Consider the following 13,958-nt stretch of genomic DNA (forward strand, 5'->3'; position numbering starts at 1 on the left):
AAGAACTTGGTTGTAACTGCTAAAGAATGCCATTAGCCCATCCACATGAAAAGGATACCAAAAACACTGCTTATTCATGTTTCTCGTTTCTAAGTTAAAACTTTAAATATTGATTATTACATTGCAAAAGACCACACATTTTCCCCTTGGGAATATGAACTGAAATCAAAGTTGCATTACTAAAACTGAGAAACACGGAGTGTTTTGCAACGTAAAAATCAAATGCTGCATATTTCAGAATTGTTCAATACTGCATAGCTTTCTGAAGCAGTGAAGAGAAAAATATGAGACAAAGTGGCACCAAGTGTCTGGACGCCTTGCAGTTGTGCTAAAATGCTACAAATACGAGGGAATCAGAGAGGAGGAAACATCCAGAGCCTGCAGACAGAAAGCATCCACCTGTCCCTCCCTCTCCATGTGGGGAAAAAGACAGAAAATCCCAAAAAGAATTCTAACAAGACCTAGGTCCACCTGATCAACCACTGAACTAAAGCAAGACAGCTACTCTATAGCCAAAGCATTTATTATTGATAAAACCAAAAGGACTGACAGAAAATAACTTTCTATACCTTGTCGTCTAGACTTTTAATCTTTGGAATTTTGTTTATCATTTGTGTCTCTGGATCTCTAGGAATTGGATTAGGCTGTAATTTCTCTCAAGACACCAGCTACTTGTGCCCAGTACACAGCCAAAATATTTGAACTGGTTCTCTGGGAGCTTGACCCCCATCCCTTCATAATTCTTCTACTGTTCCAACTTTTAAAAAAGAACTCCAAAGCCTCACAAGCTGTCTATTTTGTTGCTTCGGAACAGACTGATCAGCACCTCCGTCTCACTTTCTTATCATTAAAAAAAACCAGGATTAAAAACACCTCCTAAAGCCATCACCCCCCTTTAAAAAATGAACCATCAGTATACAAAGATAGCTTCATTTTCAAAAACCTTGAGTCTTATGCTATTAAACACCACAATATACATACTTTACATTGACTCTAAGCACGCAAACATTCACTATTACAGTCCATTTCAATCCGTCTTTATCTTGCCACTGTTCACCTCCATCTTCCATCTTCACAGTTGTGACGTGTCGGCAATTACATTCTCTCGTTCTGCCATCTGCATAATTTTCAATTGAATGGCTGCTATGATAAGCTCCTTCTAAATAGGCCGAGATTTTTATCCTTAAATTTTTGCAAAAACTTTAGAAGGTTATGATCAGTATATATAATTGTCTCAGACACATTACAGACAATATAAATGTTAAAATGTTTCAATGCTAACACCAAACTCAAGGTCACCTTTTCAATTGTGGAATATTTCTTTGTTGATGAATACTCAGCAATACTATCTTCTCATTGTCGTCTTGCAAGAGTACAGCACCAACACTCAGCAGTTCCATCGACAGCCACCTTGAATGGCTTTGCCTAGTTAAGTGTGACTAACACTGGGACGGTGGTTAACACAGCTTCTAAGCTGTCAAATGCCTTCTGATGCTCTTCCATCCTTTGAATTGTTCTGCACTTTGTCAACAGGTCAGTCAGTGGAGTAACCGCACTGTTAAAGTTTGGTATGAACTTTCAATAAAGCCATTCAGTCCCAGGAATCGTAGTACTTCCCTCGTCAATGCTATGAGAAAGTTTCCCAATAGCCTTTGTTTTCATATCCTGTGGAGTCATTTGTCCATATCCAATAACATGACCCAGGAACGTGACCTGGGCTTTTGCAAATTCACTCTTAGCCAGGTTTAGTCAGCAAACTGCTTCCTGAATTGAATGAACAATTCCAACAGATGTTCCAAATGTTCCTTCCATGTCAGACTAGAAATCACCAGATCAACTATGTGCACCATTCAATTGGGTAATCCTGAAATGATTATTGGTTAGTCTTTGAAATGTAGCTGACACATTGTTCATACCAAACAACAATAGTAAACTGGTAAAGTCCATTCAGTGTCACGAAAACGAAAATTTCCTTTGCTCTTTGAATTAAGGTCCCTGCAAGTGTCCTCTGAGTAAGTCCAACTTAGAAATAAGCGGCTTGCCCCACCTTCTCAAGTCTTCCAAATGTGACGCAGGATATGAATCAGGTTTTGTAACTGCATTGACTTTGCTATAGTCCACACAATCGAGTATTATCTGATTTTTTTGGTACCATTACTACGAGTGAGCTCCATTTGATATAACTCACTTTGATTATATTGTCTTTGAATCTTTCAATCTCGTTTTGAACCTGTGCCAGCTTCACAAGTCTAAGGAGATTGCTTAATTGGAACAGAATTTCCTAGATCTATATCATGTGTAATTCGATTAGTGCTACCCAGCTTGTCCCTACATTTCCCCATGTGATAGCGATAACTGTCTTTCAGGTCTTTTTGACTTTTCTCTGGAAGGTAATCCAACTTATCCCAATTTTCAAGAACTTCCTCATTGTCCAATTAAGATTTACTCTCTATTGTAACCAGTACCACATTCTTCTTTTGCTTTCCTCCCTTATCAAAATACCTTTTGAACATATTTGCATGACACACAGATTTATTTTTCTTTCTATCTGGCATTCTTACTAAATAACTCACTTCACTCAGTTTCCTTTCGATTTAATAAGGCCCACTAAACCATGCCTTTACAAGGTTCACTGACCACTGGTGGTAACACTAACATTATCTCCACTGGCAAAGTTGTGAATTTTTGATTTCTTGTCTGCTTCCTGTTTTATCATCTGCTGTGCTACTTTCAAGTACTGTCTAGCCAACTCACCTGTTCTATTTAATCTTTCCCTAAAATTTGACATAGTCCAAATTCATAGACTCTGGAATGAAGCTCACAAATTTCTCCTGAGTTAATTTCAGTGGTCCTCTCACCTTGTGCCTACAAATTCAAATCAAATGGATTGAATTTAGTTGATTCATTAGGTGCATCCCTAACTGCAGAAAGTGCAAATAGAACTCCTTAATCCCAACTGTAACAAAGTTATGTAGAGTACTTGTGAATTGGACAGTAGGAAGTTACAATTTGTTTGTTAAAATGATACGGAGAGAGAAGGGGGAAGTGTAGTCCCTTTAAGAGGTGATGTGCTTTTTCTAAGCACGCCAATTTAAATGAAAATATGCAAGTAGCTGAAGAGGTACAGGCAGTTCTGAAATTTAAACATGCATCAAACAGCTGTGATTAGAAACCTTCGGCTCATTTTGCTGCTTTGGCAATTAGCTTGAAGATCAGCCAATTAATTTAAAACAAGCATTTAAGAGACTGAAAACCAACTGAATTTAGATCTAATGGTTTTGACAACCTCGGACCAATCCTATTATAAGAAAATTGACAGGCCATCAGGAGTATAAGAGGGTTTCTGAAAATCAGAGTAAACTGCCTTAAGAATAGACAGACACCCTGGATGGATTTTGAGAGTCAAAGTTTTATTTTAGTTTTTATAAGTGGAACTTGCATTTAATGAAACGGCATACCAGTAGAATTTTGTTGTTAAAGAATAGTTAATAGTTAAGGGGGAAATTGTTCAGTTTGTTTATGGTTCTGTTAATTTGTTCACTGCTAGATTCAGATTAATAAGTTGTTACTTGTTCCTTACAATTTCAGTATCAGGGATTTCTTTCATATAACCTTTCCTTTATAACAGATTGGGAGGTGGAATGCAGCTTATACCATTTTTCCCATTTCTTTCAGCACATCACAAGTCGAGGCGAGCTTCTCTGCGTGTTTCAGTTTTAATCAGCAGAAGGGTTTGATCTCCTCTCCATAACACAATTCTTTGGATTATCTTGACGAAAAGCCCTCAACATGGTCTTTACTATTTCCTGTCACCGTTCTAATGCTCCCTGCAATTCTGGATGATGCACAGTGGATTTTATTCCTAACCATAACTCCCCTGAATAACTTTGTAAAATAGGTCCCTTTATCTGACTGTATTTGTGTGGGTAGTTCATATCAAGTAAAGATTTGAGTAATTCTTCTATAATTCTTTTAGGTGTGATATTACATAATGGAATGGCCTCCAGTAAGCTAGAAGAAACATCCATTACAGTAAACAAATACTGATCCCCAATTTTTGTTTTGGTTAGGGATCCTACACAGTCAATTAAGACTCTTGCAAAAGGTTCCACAAATGTGGGAATGGGTACTATGGATGTTGGTTTTATCACTGCTTGCGGTTTTCCTCTTGCTTGACATATATGACATATCTAACAAAATTGAATGATATCATTACGCAGTCCAGGCCTAAAAAACAGTTTTTGTATTTTGGCTTGAATTTTTCTTGCTCCCAAATGACCACCTACTAATAATTTGCGTGCAAATCATAATACCTCCTTTCTATAACCCACCGCTAATACAACTTGATGAACTCCTACCCATTTCTCATCTGCCTGAATATATGATGGTCTCCATTTCTTCATTAAGACTTAGTAACATTCTGGGACACAGTCAGATGCTTCTTCTGTGTATGCTTTCTAGCTAGTGCTTTGTTGTAATTCAGTTAATTTCTCTTCACTGAAAATATTTCCACTTTGACCTCTACCTGTTCTTGTTTTTCTTCAAGCATTTGGTAAAACAGTTTCTGATAACTGATCTTCAACTTTATTGTTTGATTTTTCTCCTCCTGCTCAACCTGTGGCTTTGTAACCTTGTTCCCACACAGTCAGAGAAAATCCCAGGATATACTTCCTGTAAACACCTCAGTTGCCTGAATTTCCACTGGCTTTTCAATCACAGTAGGCATCAGTCCCACCTGTGATTCAGCTACATCATTACCATGGGTAAACTATTTGACATTTCTTTATTACCCCTACCACCACTTCACTTTTCACCAGTCTCTCTAACCTCACTTTATACAATAGAACACTGCTGTTGTCACCATGAATATCACTTTTTGTGGCAAACACTATTTCTGAATTACAAATCTCACCTCTGGGAGATAGACCTGCTCAGGTATCTTGTAAAATTTTAATTTTTTTTTAACCTGCTCCTCCTGGCAGACATGTATCAAACCTTACCCACGCAAGTAAATTGTTTAAACAGATCTGGTACTTTCTTCTCAACCAACACTTGAACAGGCTGTACTTTCTTTTGTAGCTTTTTAGCTTCCGCTGTGCTTTCTTTGCCACTTCAACACAACTCACTGCCTTATCTCCTGCCTTCTGACATCCATCTTCCCACTGCATTTTCTAAGGGGCCAATGTGAATTCATGTGGTCTACTTTATTACAGTGGAAATACCTAAGCTTTTCTACTTCTCCTTTCCCCTCACATGTTTCCTTTTTTACTCTGTGGTAAACTACCTCCTCCTCCTCCTTTACCATCAAAGGACTTCTCTTTTCACCAATTACTATCCCTCACAGATTGAAATTGATGCCATAAGCCAAGCTTTGATTTATGAACCAACTCAATTATCTGTCATTTCCATTGCTAATCTTGCAGTCTTAACTCTCTGTTCTTCGAAGAGTTCTCACTACTTCAGGAAGTGAATTCTTGAACTCCTCCAAAATAATCACGTCTGTAAGAGACATGATTACATTTGATCTATTTTCAATGCTTTTATCCACTTGTCAAAATTACATTGGTGGATCCCACGATGACAGCAAATCAAGAGTGGGCTGGCAAGGGCAGGCCAGCAAAGCTGCCCAGTACAAGACTCTGAGCCATGGTGAATACTAAAAAGCCTGGAGTGGGCCTGAAGCTCTGGAAATCTGGACACAACTCATTTTTTAAAAATTATTTTCTTCTCAGTTAATGTGAATGTTGACATGTATGTATAGCTGAAGTATACACTATTCACCGTATTTTTAGATTGAATACGTGGCAATAAGTTATTCAATCAATAGATTCCTAAAACATTATCTATATGCTTCTGAAACCAGTTCATATGCATTTAAGATGGCTTTTCTCACCTCATCATACTCCCCAGACAACTACTCTGCTAGTAATGCAAATATCTCACTAACTCTACCTAGCAACTTTGTTCGCATCAACAGTACCCACATGCTTAGTGGCCATTTGTTCAGCCTCTTTCTCAAGTGAAATAGAAACGGCTTTTACATCCTTGTTGGACTTAGGCAACGATTGGACGTATTGGAACAGATTCCCCACCAGGCCTTTGGCTACGATGGGATTGCTCTCCATCACTATCCTCATCACTACTCTTAATTCTCACCTCTAGCTCCTCCAGTTTCAGTTGACTTTCAGTTTTCAGTTTCAATCTCTGAAGTTCAAAGACTTTCTTTTCCATTCTTTTGCTCGGGCTTTCCTTTCCTTTTCTTTTCTAGACCCGCTAGAGCTATTCTGTCTTTTTGATTTTCTTCTGCTTTCCATGATGCTGAGTGCATCATTCCTGTTGCTGGACTACAGAAGACCATCAGTTCTATGTGGTGGAAGGTGTCAAATCTGTTCATTTGAAATTTTGATGGCTTGAGAAGTATGACATTTGGAGAGGATCAAATGGAAGTACAACCTGGGGATAACCAAAATCTTCAGGAACTCAACTGTGTGCGCTGGTCAGGGAGCAGCTGTTCTTAGGCTACCACCCAGGCCTCAAGGTTCTCTTCCCAAGTACTTCAGTGGGATGTAGGATTTGGATTCACCCTTAATCATCCAGTTCTTGCTGTGATTGTAAAGCAAAATCTTCCCCTTATGGGTGAATTGAAAGCCTTTCGGTTTGCAGTGTTGATGATAAGTCTTGTACTTTGACAAAATAGTCATTTTATGTCTACTCAATGGTCCAGCTTAACATTATGTTCCATTTGTCACAGGAGTTGCCAAGGAGACTTATGTCGTCTGCAAAGACCAAACAGACCAGTTGATTCTTCTGCCTTCCCAGGAACATGGACGCTTCATATTAGACTCTCTTAAGGAACACGCTGAACTGGCCAATGTAATATTGAAAAGTATTCTTATTGGGGTGCGTTTAGTTCTGCTCTTTCCCACTGTGGTACTGTTCAAGTATAGGTCTCATCATTCTTTACTGCTCTTTCATTGCCTTGAGACCCTTTAGCAGTTTTCTTCCCAGTTATTAACACTTGGCAACATGGTGGTTCAGTGGTTAACACTGCTCGCTCACAACATCAGGGACCCGGATTCAATTCCAAACTTGGGCGACTGTCTATACGGAGTTTGCACGTTCTCCCTGTATCTGCGTGGGTTTCCTCCCACAGTCCAAAGATGTGCAGGCTAGGTAGATTGGCCATTGGAAATGCAGGCCAACAGGGAGGGTATGGGTTAGGTCAGGGTGGGATTTTCTTCAGAGTGTTGGTGTGGACATGGTTCCATGCTGTAGAGATTCTATGATAATTCAGTGATGCTCTCCATTAGCTCAATGCCAAAGGCCCTGATTTTGGGATCATTGCATTTCTTCAGCCTGACAGCAAAATGCTTCATGACCCATAATTCTGCAAGCCTGCGAAGGCCCATCTCATTTGTGAACTTTAGTTCAAGCAAACTGTGCTGGTTTGGTTACATGATACTCTTGCTACATTTTGCATCGTGACAGGTTGAGTGATATTCTCGACCTCTACTGCAAAGAGAGCACCTAGCCACAAATGGTCTATCTATTGCCTCTCAGCCACACAGACTGGATAGGCCTACTCCAAGAGACAGCAGCCACAAAGCTTGCAGAACATCCTACCAGTTATCAGTACTTCTCATACAGATGTTTGACAACATTATGGCTCCCTTCAGATGTTTCACAGCTTAATGTTTTGGCAACCTTATCAGATGCACTCTCCTTTTCTCCATTGAATTTTTGTCACAGGTTTGTTTCTTTGTACGTTGCCTTTTCCTGTGGAAGGATAGTCTGCTCAGGCTCTTCTATTTCATGGTGACTGTCTACTGCGGCTACTAGTGCACCTGGACTGATTCCCAGATTTGGATACCAGTAGGAAAAGTATACACAGTCTCATGGGCCTCTGATCCATGTGAAGGAGGACCTTTTACCTAAGTCTGTCAGGTCCAGGCTGTAATTTACGTTACATCTACATTTTTCACAAAACAGTGCCACAGACACAATCAGCAGGTGGTTGTTTGTCCAGGATTTTTCCCAGTGCGGTTTTGTGGGTCATAAGGATATTCCATTTTTTTTTGGGGGTCAATGCCATCACAAGGCTAGACATCCAATTCATGCAGATTAACAGCCATCTCAAACTGCTTTTTAAGAATAGTTGGCTATTACTGGCTGAACCACGTACAGTATTGTTGAGAAGCCAACAGGCATGCACAACTTGTTACTGTGGCGTACAAAAAGAATTAAACCCCTTCAGAAAGAAACTAGCCAGATTTGGCTCTCTCTGGGACCCAATGAACAAAGTCACAGTTACTACAGCCAGAAAGTAAGTTCGGGGACCTTGGGACATTCACATCAAGGTCCCTCACCTTCTCTACAGCTCAGTATTTTCTTATTTATTTGTCAATTGTTTTGACTTGCCCAAATGACCTCTTACTTCTCTAGGCTGAATTCCATTTGTGATTTTTCTGCTCATCTGACTCGTTCATTGATACATTACTACTAATAGTCAAGAACTATTCTTCTCATTATCAAACCTGCAGCCAATTATACCGTCATCTACAATTACATTCAAACCAGTAATATATGCCACCAAAAGCTGGGGACCTAGCACTGAGCTAGCCCAAATGAAGCTGCCTTCCAATTTCAAAAGTATTTGTCAACAAGTTTCTTGCCACTGAGCTAATATTCTAAGCAGCCTGCTACATTCTGCTGAATCTCAGGAGCTTCTTTTCAAAATGAGTCTGCCATGTGGGATCTCATTAAAAGCCTTGTTGTAGATCATGTTGACTGCATTATCTTCAATCCTAATTACTTCCTCAAAAAATTTAATTTGTTAAGTCAGATACAATCTTCCCTCAACAAATCCATCACGTTTTTCTAAGCAACATTTTATCCTGCTTCTCTGAATGGATTCCAACTTACCCCAACCTGGGAACAGTCTATGGGGCTGTAACTCATATGATCTTTCCCCCTTGCTCCCTTTTTAAACAGAATAATTGCAACATTAGCAGTTGTCTGATCCTCCAGCAACAAACACGTATTAAGTGAGGATTGGGAAATGATGGTCATAATTTCTACATTTTCTTCCCGGATTCTTTTAACAGCACGAGGTACGTTTAATGTGGCCATAGCTACTTATCCTCTTGCAAGAATGCTAATGCCATTATAATTCCACACACTGCCTTTATCAGATGCAATATGTCGTTCTCTGCCTCAACCAAATCCAGTTCGTTTTGTCTTAAAATAAAAAGATTGGCGTAAAATCATCCGCCATTACACATAGATTCTTTTATTGGCTGTACTCTCCTTAGTTATCTTCTCACACTGAATGTATTGCTAAAATTGATCTTTGGTTAATTCTGAATCTGCCTTCCTGCTTTGGATAACCTCACATTTATCCATTTATACTTCACCTACTGTGCATTTGCCCAACTTGTCTAAATCATACTGAAGCATTTTTGCATCCTTCTCACAGCTCACCCTCCTACCCAGTTTAGCACTGTCTGCAAACTCAATTAGTTTAGCTCCCTCATATAAATCATCATTATTGTGAAGTGCTGGGATCCAAGCACTGATCCCTGGGGTACCCCAATTGTCACTGGCTGCTACTTGAAAAAAAACTCATTTATTCCTACAGTATATCCTGCCTGCCAACCACTTTCCTATCCATATCACTACACTAACCCCAATTCAATGCGCTTTTCATTTTACATGCTCATTAGGCCTTATCAAAAGCCTTCTGAGAGTCCAAGTAAACTAGATATACTGGCTTCCCTTTATCAATGTTAATCATTACAACCTTAAAAAATTGTAGATTGTCAAGCATTGTTTCCTTTTCATAAATCAATCCAGACTGGACTCTGTCCAATCCTTCCACTGCTTTCAAACTGTTCTGCTAATAAACCTTTTATAACGAACTCTGGCATTTTCCCACTTCTATCTTCAATTCCCTATTTTCTCTCTACCCGCTTTTGAATACTGGCATTACATAAACAATCTTTCATTTCAATTCATAAGAGCTATTACAGAAACTAGAGAATTTTGAAACATGACCATTGAATGCATGCACTATGTTGAGGGTGACTTTTTGTCCTTTAGGATGTAGGTTATCAGGTCCTGGCTATTTAATCTGCCACTTCTTTAATCCCCATTATAATTTCCCTTGTTTCTGACTGTAAGGAACCTACATTTGGCTTAACTAATCTTTTCCTCTTCACATAAACTTTGCAAGCAGTTTACCCCAAAAAAACTTGCTCTCATACTCTTATTTTCCTTCTCTTAATCCCTTTATCCTCCTCTGCTAAAACCTAAACTGCTCCCAATCTTCAGGTCTGCTGCATTTTTGGGACAATATGTACAACCCTTCCTTGGATCTCATACTATTCTTAACTTTGCTCATTAGCCATGGTCATGCATTGCTTTCCTATAAGACTCGATTCCTCAACTTTCTACCCTCCTCTTGGCTTTAAAATTCTTAGTGTCAGGCATAAGCTTTCTTTTTTTTGCTTTATCTTACTATACTAGCTCCTTGATATCCAGGTGGCTCTAGATCTGTCTATCACACTTTTTTCCTTTGTGGAAACACTTTCACTACTAGAACTCCTGAATCTTCCCTTCGAATGCATGCAACTGCTCTAACACTGATTTATCTTCGAGTAGCAGCTTACAGCTCACTTTTGCAAAACCTCAGCTTAGTAAAACTGTCCTTGCTCCAATTTAGAACTTCAACAACTATCATTGTGCTTTAATTTTGGTAAAGTAGTATAATTATCCACACGGCCATCGCAATATTCTCCCACTGGTACTCCTTCCACCTGTCCATAGTGAAGAACTGCACCTTAGCTTGTTGGACTTGCTACATACTAGCAACAAAATGCCCTCTTTATGTACCTCAATAATTCTGATCCCTCAATTCCTTTCATTCCAAAACTCCTAATTAGGAGATAAATATTGGCTAGGACATGGGGCGGGGGGGGGGTGGAAGAAAAGACAGATAATTCTATAGGGTCTTTCACATTCATTTGAGTAGGAGATAGGGGTCCAATTTAACATTTTGTCTGAAACATGGCAAACTGGTCTAGCCTCAAGTTGTGGTCAGGCCCTGGAGCAGGATTTGAACTTGGAACATTTAATGACTCACACGGAAAAGTGCATCTCACTAGGCTATGATTAACTTAGCTGGATATCAACAACAAGCTGGACTGTTAGTATTGGTTGAAAGGATGGTGAAGAAAGACAACAATATTTGAGATAATAATGGAATAAATTAAAAAGGGGTGTATAAAAAGGCCTTAATACAGAAGGAAACTAAAACTTGAAATTTCCCACAAGAAATATTAGAGATGTAGAATTTTTAAAAATTCTTTTAAGCTAAATTAGTTACTTGAAAGATATGAAAGGGACAACGAACGGACAGGAGAGTGGATTTAGGCATGTGGAGAGAGACTGGTGCAGGCTAGTTCTAGTCTTTAATATTGAATCGAAGCAGGAGAAAAAAAAAGAAAGCTGATGAAATTTGAAATGTAACAAATTAATGAAGCAGAGATAGTAGGAACTGCAGATGTCAGAGAATCTGAGATAACAAGGTGTAGAGCTGGATGAACACAGCAGGCCAAGCAGCATCAGAGGAGCAGGAAGGCTGACATTTAGAACACAGAACATTACAGTACAGTACAGGCCCTTCGGCCCTTGATGTTGTGCCGACCTGTCATACCAATCTGAAGCCCATCTAACCTACACTATTCCATGTACGTCCATATGGTTGTCCAATGACGACTTAAATGTACTTAAAGTTAGCGAATCTACTACCGTTGCAGGCAAAGCGTTCCATTTCCTTACTACTGAGTAAAGAAACTACCTCTGACATCTGTCCTATATCTTTCACCCCTCAATTTAAAGCTATGCTCCCTCATGCTCGCCCTCACCATCCTAGGAAAAAGGCTCTCCCTATCCACCCTATCTAACCCTCTGATTATTTTATATATGTTTCAATTAAGTCACCTCTCCACCTTCTTCTCTCTAACGATAACAGCCTCAAGTCCCTCAGCCTTTCCTTGTAAGACCTTCCCTCCATACCAGGCAACATCCTAGTAAATCTCCTCTGCACCCTTTCCAAAGCTTCCACATCCTTCTTACAATGCGGTGACCAGAACTGTATGCAATACTCCCAAGTGCGGCCGCACCAGAGTTTTGTACAGCTGCAGCATAACCTCTTGGTTCCGGAACTCGATCCCTCTATCAATAAAAGCTAAAACACCCTATGCCTTCTTAACAGCCCTGTCAACCTGGGTGGCAACTTTCAAGGATCTGTGTACATGGATACCAAGATCTCTCTGCTCATCTACACTACCAAGAATCTTACCATTAGCCCAGTACTTTGCCTTCCGGTTACTCGTACCAAAGTGCATTACCTCACACTTGTCCACATTAAACTCCGTTTGCCACCTCTCAGCCCAGCTCTGCAGCTTATCTATGTCTCTCTGCAACCTACAGTATCCTTCGTCACTATCTACAACTCCACTGACATTAGTGTCATCCGCAAATTACAGGCCTAGACCCTTTTTCAGAAATGGGGGAGAGGAAGGGGGTTCTGAAATAAATAGGGAGAGGCGGATCGAAGATGGATAGAGGAGAAGATAGGTGGAGAGGACACAGACTGGTCAAGGAGGCTGGGATAGAGCCAGTGAGGGTGAGTGTAGGTGGGGAGGTAGGGAGGAGATAGGTCAGTTTGGGGAGGATAGGCAGGTCAAGGGGGCGGGATGAGGTTAGTAGGTAAGAGATGGGGGTGGGGCTTGAGGTGGGAGGAGGGGATAGGTGGAAGGAAGGACAGGTTAGGGAGGCAGGGATGAGCTGGGCTGGTTTTGGGATGCGGTAGGTGGAGGGGAGATTTTGAAGCTTGTGAAGTCCACATTGATACCATTGAGCTGCAGGGTTCTCAAGCGGAATATGAGTTGCTGCTCCTGCAACCTTCGGGTAGCATCGCTGTGGCACTGCAGGAGACCCATGATGGACATGTTGTCTGCGGAACGGGAGGGGGAGTTGAAATGGTTTGCAACTGGGAGGTGCAGTTCTTTATTATGAACCGAGCGGAGGTGTTCTGCAAAGCGGTGCCCAAGCCTCTGCTTGGTTTCCCCGATGTAGAGGAGGTCACAACAGGAAAAGCAGATGCAATACACCACATTAGCAGATGTACAGGTGAACATCTGCTTGATGTGGAAAGTCTTCTTGGGGCCTGGGATGGGGGTGAGGGGAAAGGTGTAGGGACCACAGTGGATTTGGTACTGGATAATGAACCAGGCCGAATGTTAGATTCGGAGGTAGGTGAGCACTTTGCTGATAGTGACCACAATTCAGTTACATAGAACATAGAACAGTACAGCACAGAACAGGCTCTTCAGCCCACGATGCTGTGCCGACCATTGATCCTCATGTATGCACCCTCAAATTTCTGTGACCATATGCATGTCCAGTAGTCTCTTAAATGACCCCAATGACCTTGCTTCCACAACTGCTGCTGGCAACGCATTCCATGCTCTCACAACTCTTACGTTTACTTTAGCAATAGAAAGGGATAGGTACATACCGCACGGCAAGTGTTATAGCTGGGGGAAAGGCAATTATGAGGTGATTAGGCAAGATTTAGGATGCATAGGATGGGGAAGGAAACTGCAGGGGCTGGGCACTATTGAAATGTGGAGCCTCTTCAAGCAACAGCTACTGTGTGTCCTTAATAAGTATGGACCTGTCAGGCAGGGAGGAAGTGGTCGAGCGAGGAGCTGTGGTTTACTGAAGAAGTTGAATCTCTTGTCAAGAGGAAGGAAGCTTATGTAAAGATGAAGTATGAAGGCTCAGTTAGGGCACTCGTTAGCCAGGAAGAACCTAAAGAGGGAGCTAAGAAGAGCCAGGAAGGGACATGAGAAGTCTTTGGCAGGTAGAATCAAGGAAAACCCCAAAGCTTT

The 13,958-nt window shown here is 40.7% G+C and overlaps 1 protein-coding gene across 2 annotated transcripts in view; it reads right to left on the reverse strand.

Annotated features, from left to right (window-relative positions):
• npepps (aminopeptidase puromycin sensitive) overlaps positions 1–13,958 on the reverse strand; it is a 215,690-nt gene that overhangs the window by 83,069 nt on the left and 118,663 nt on the right. The gene's annotated exons all lie outside the window — the stretch shown is intronic.

This window comes from Stegostoma tigrinum, chromosome 31, assembly GCF_030684315.1.
Source record: "Stegostoma tigrinum isolate sSteTig4 chromosome 31, sSteTig4.hap1, whole genome shotgun sequence".
NCBI lineage: Eukaryota > Metazoa > Chordata > Chondrichthyes > Orectolobiformes > Stegostomatidae > Stegostoma > Stegostoma tigrinum.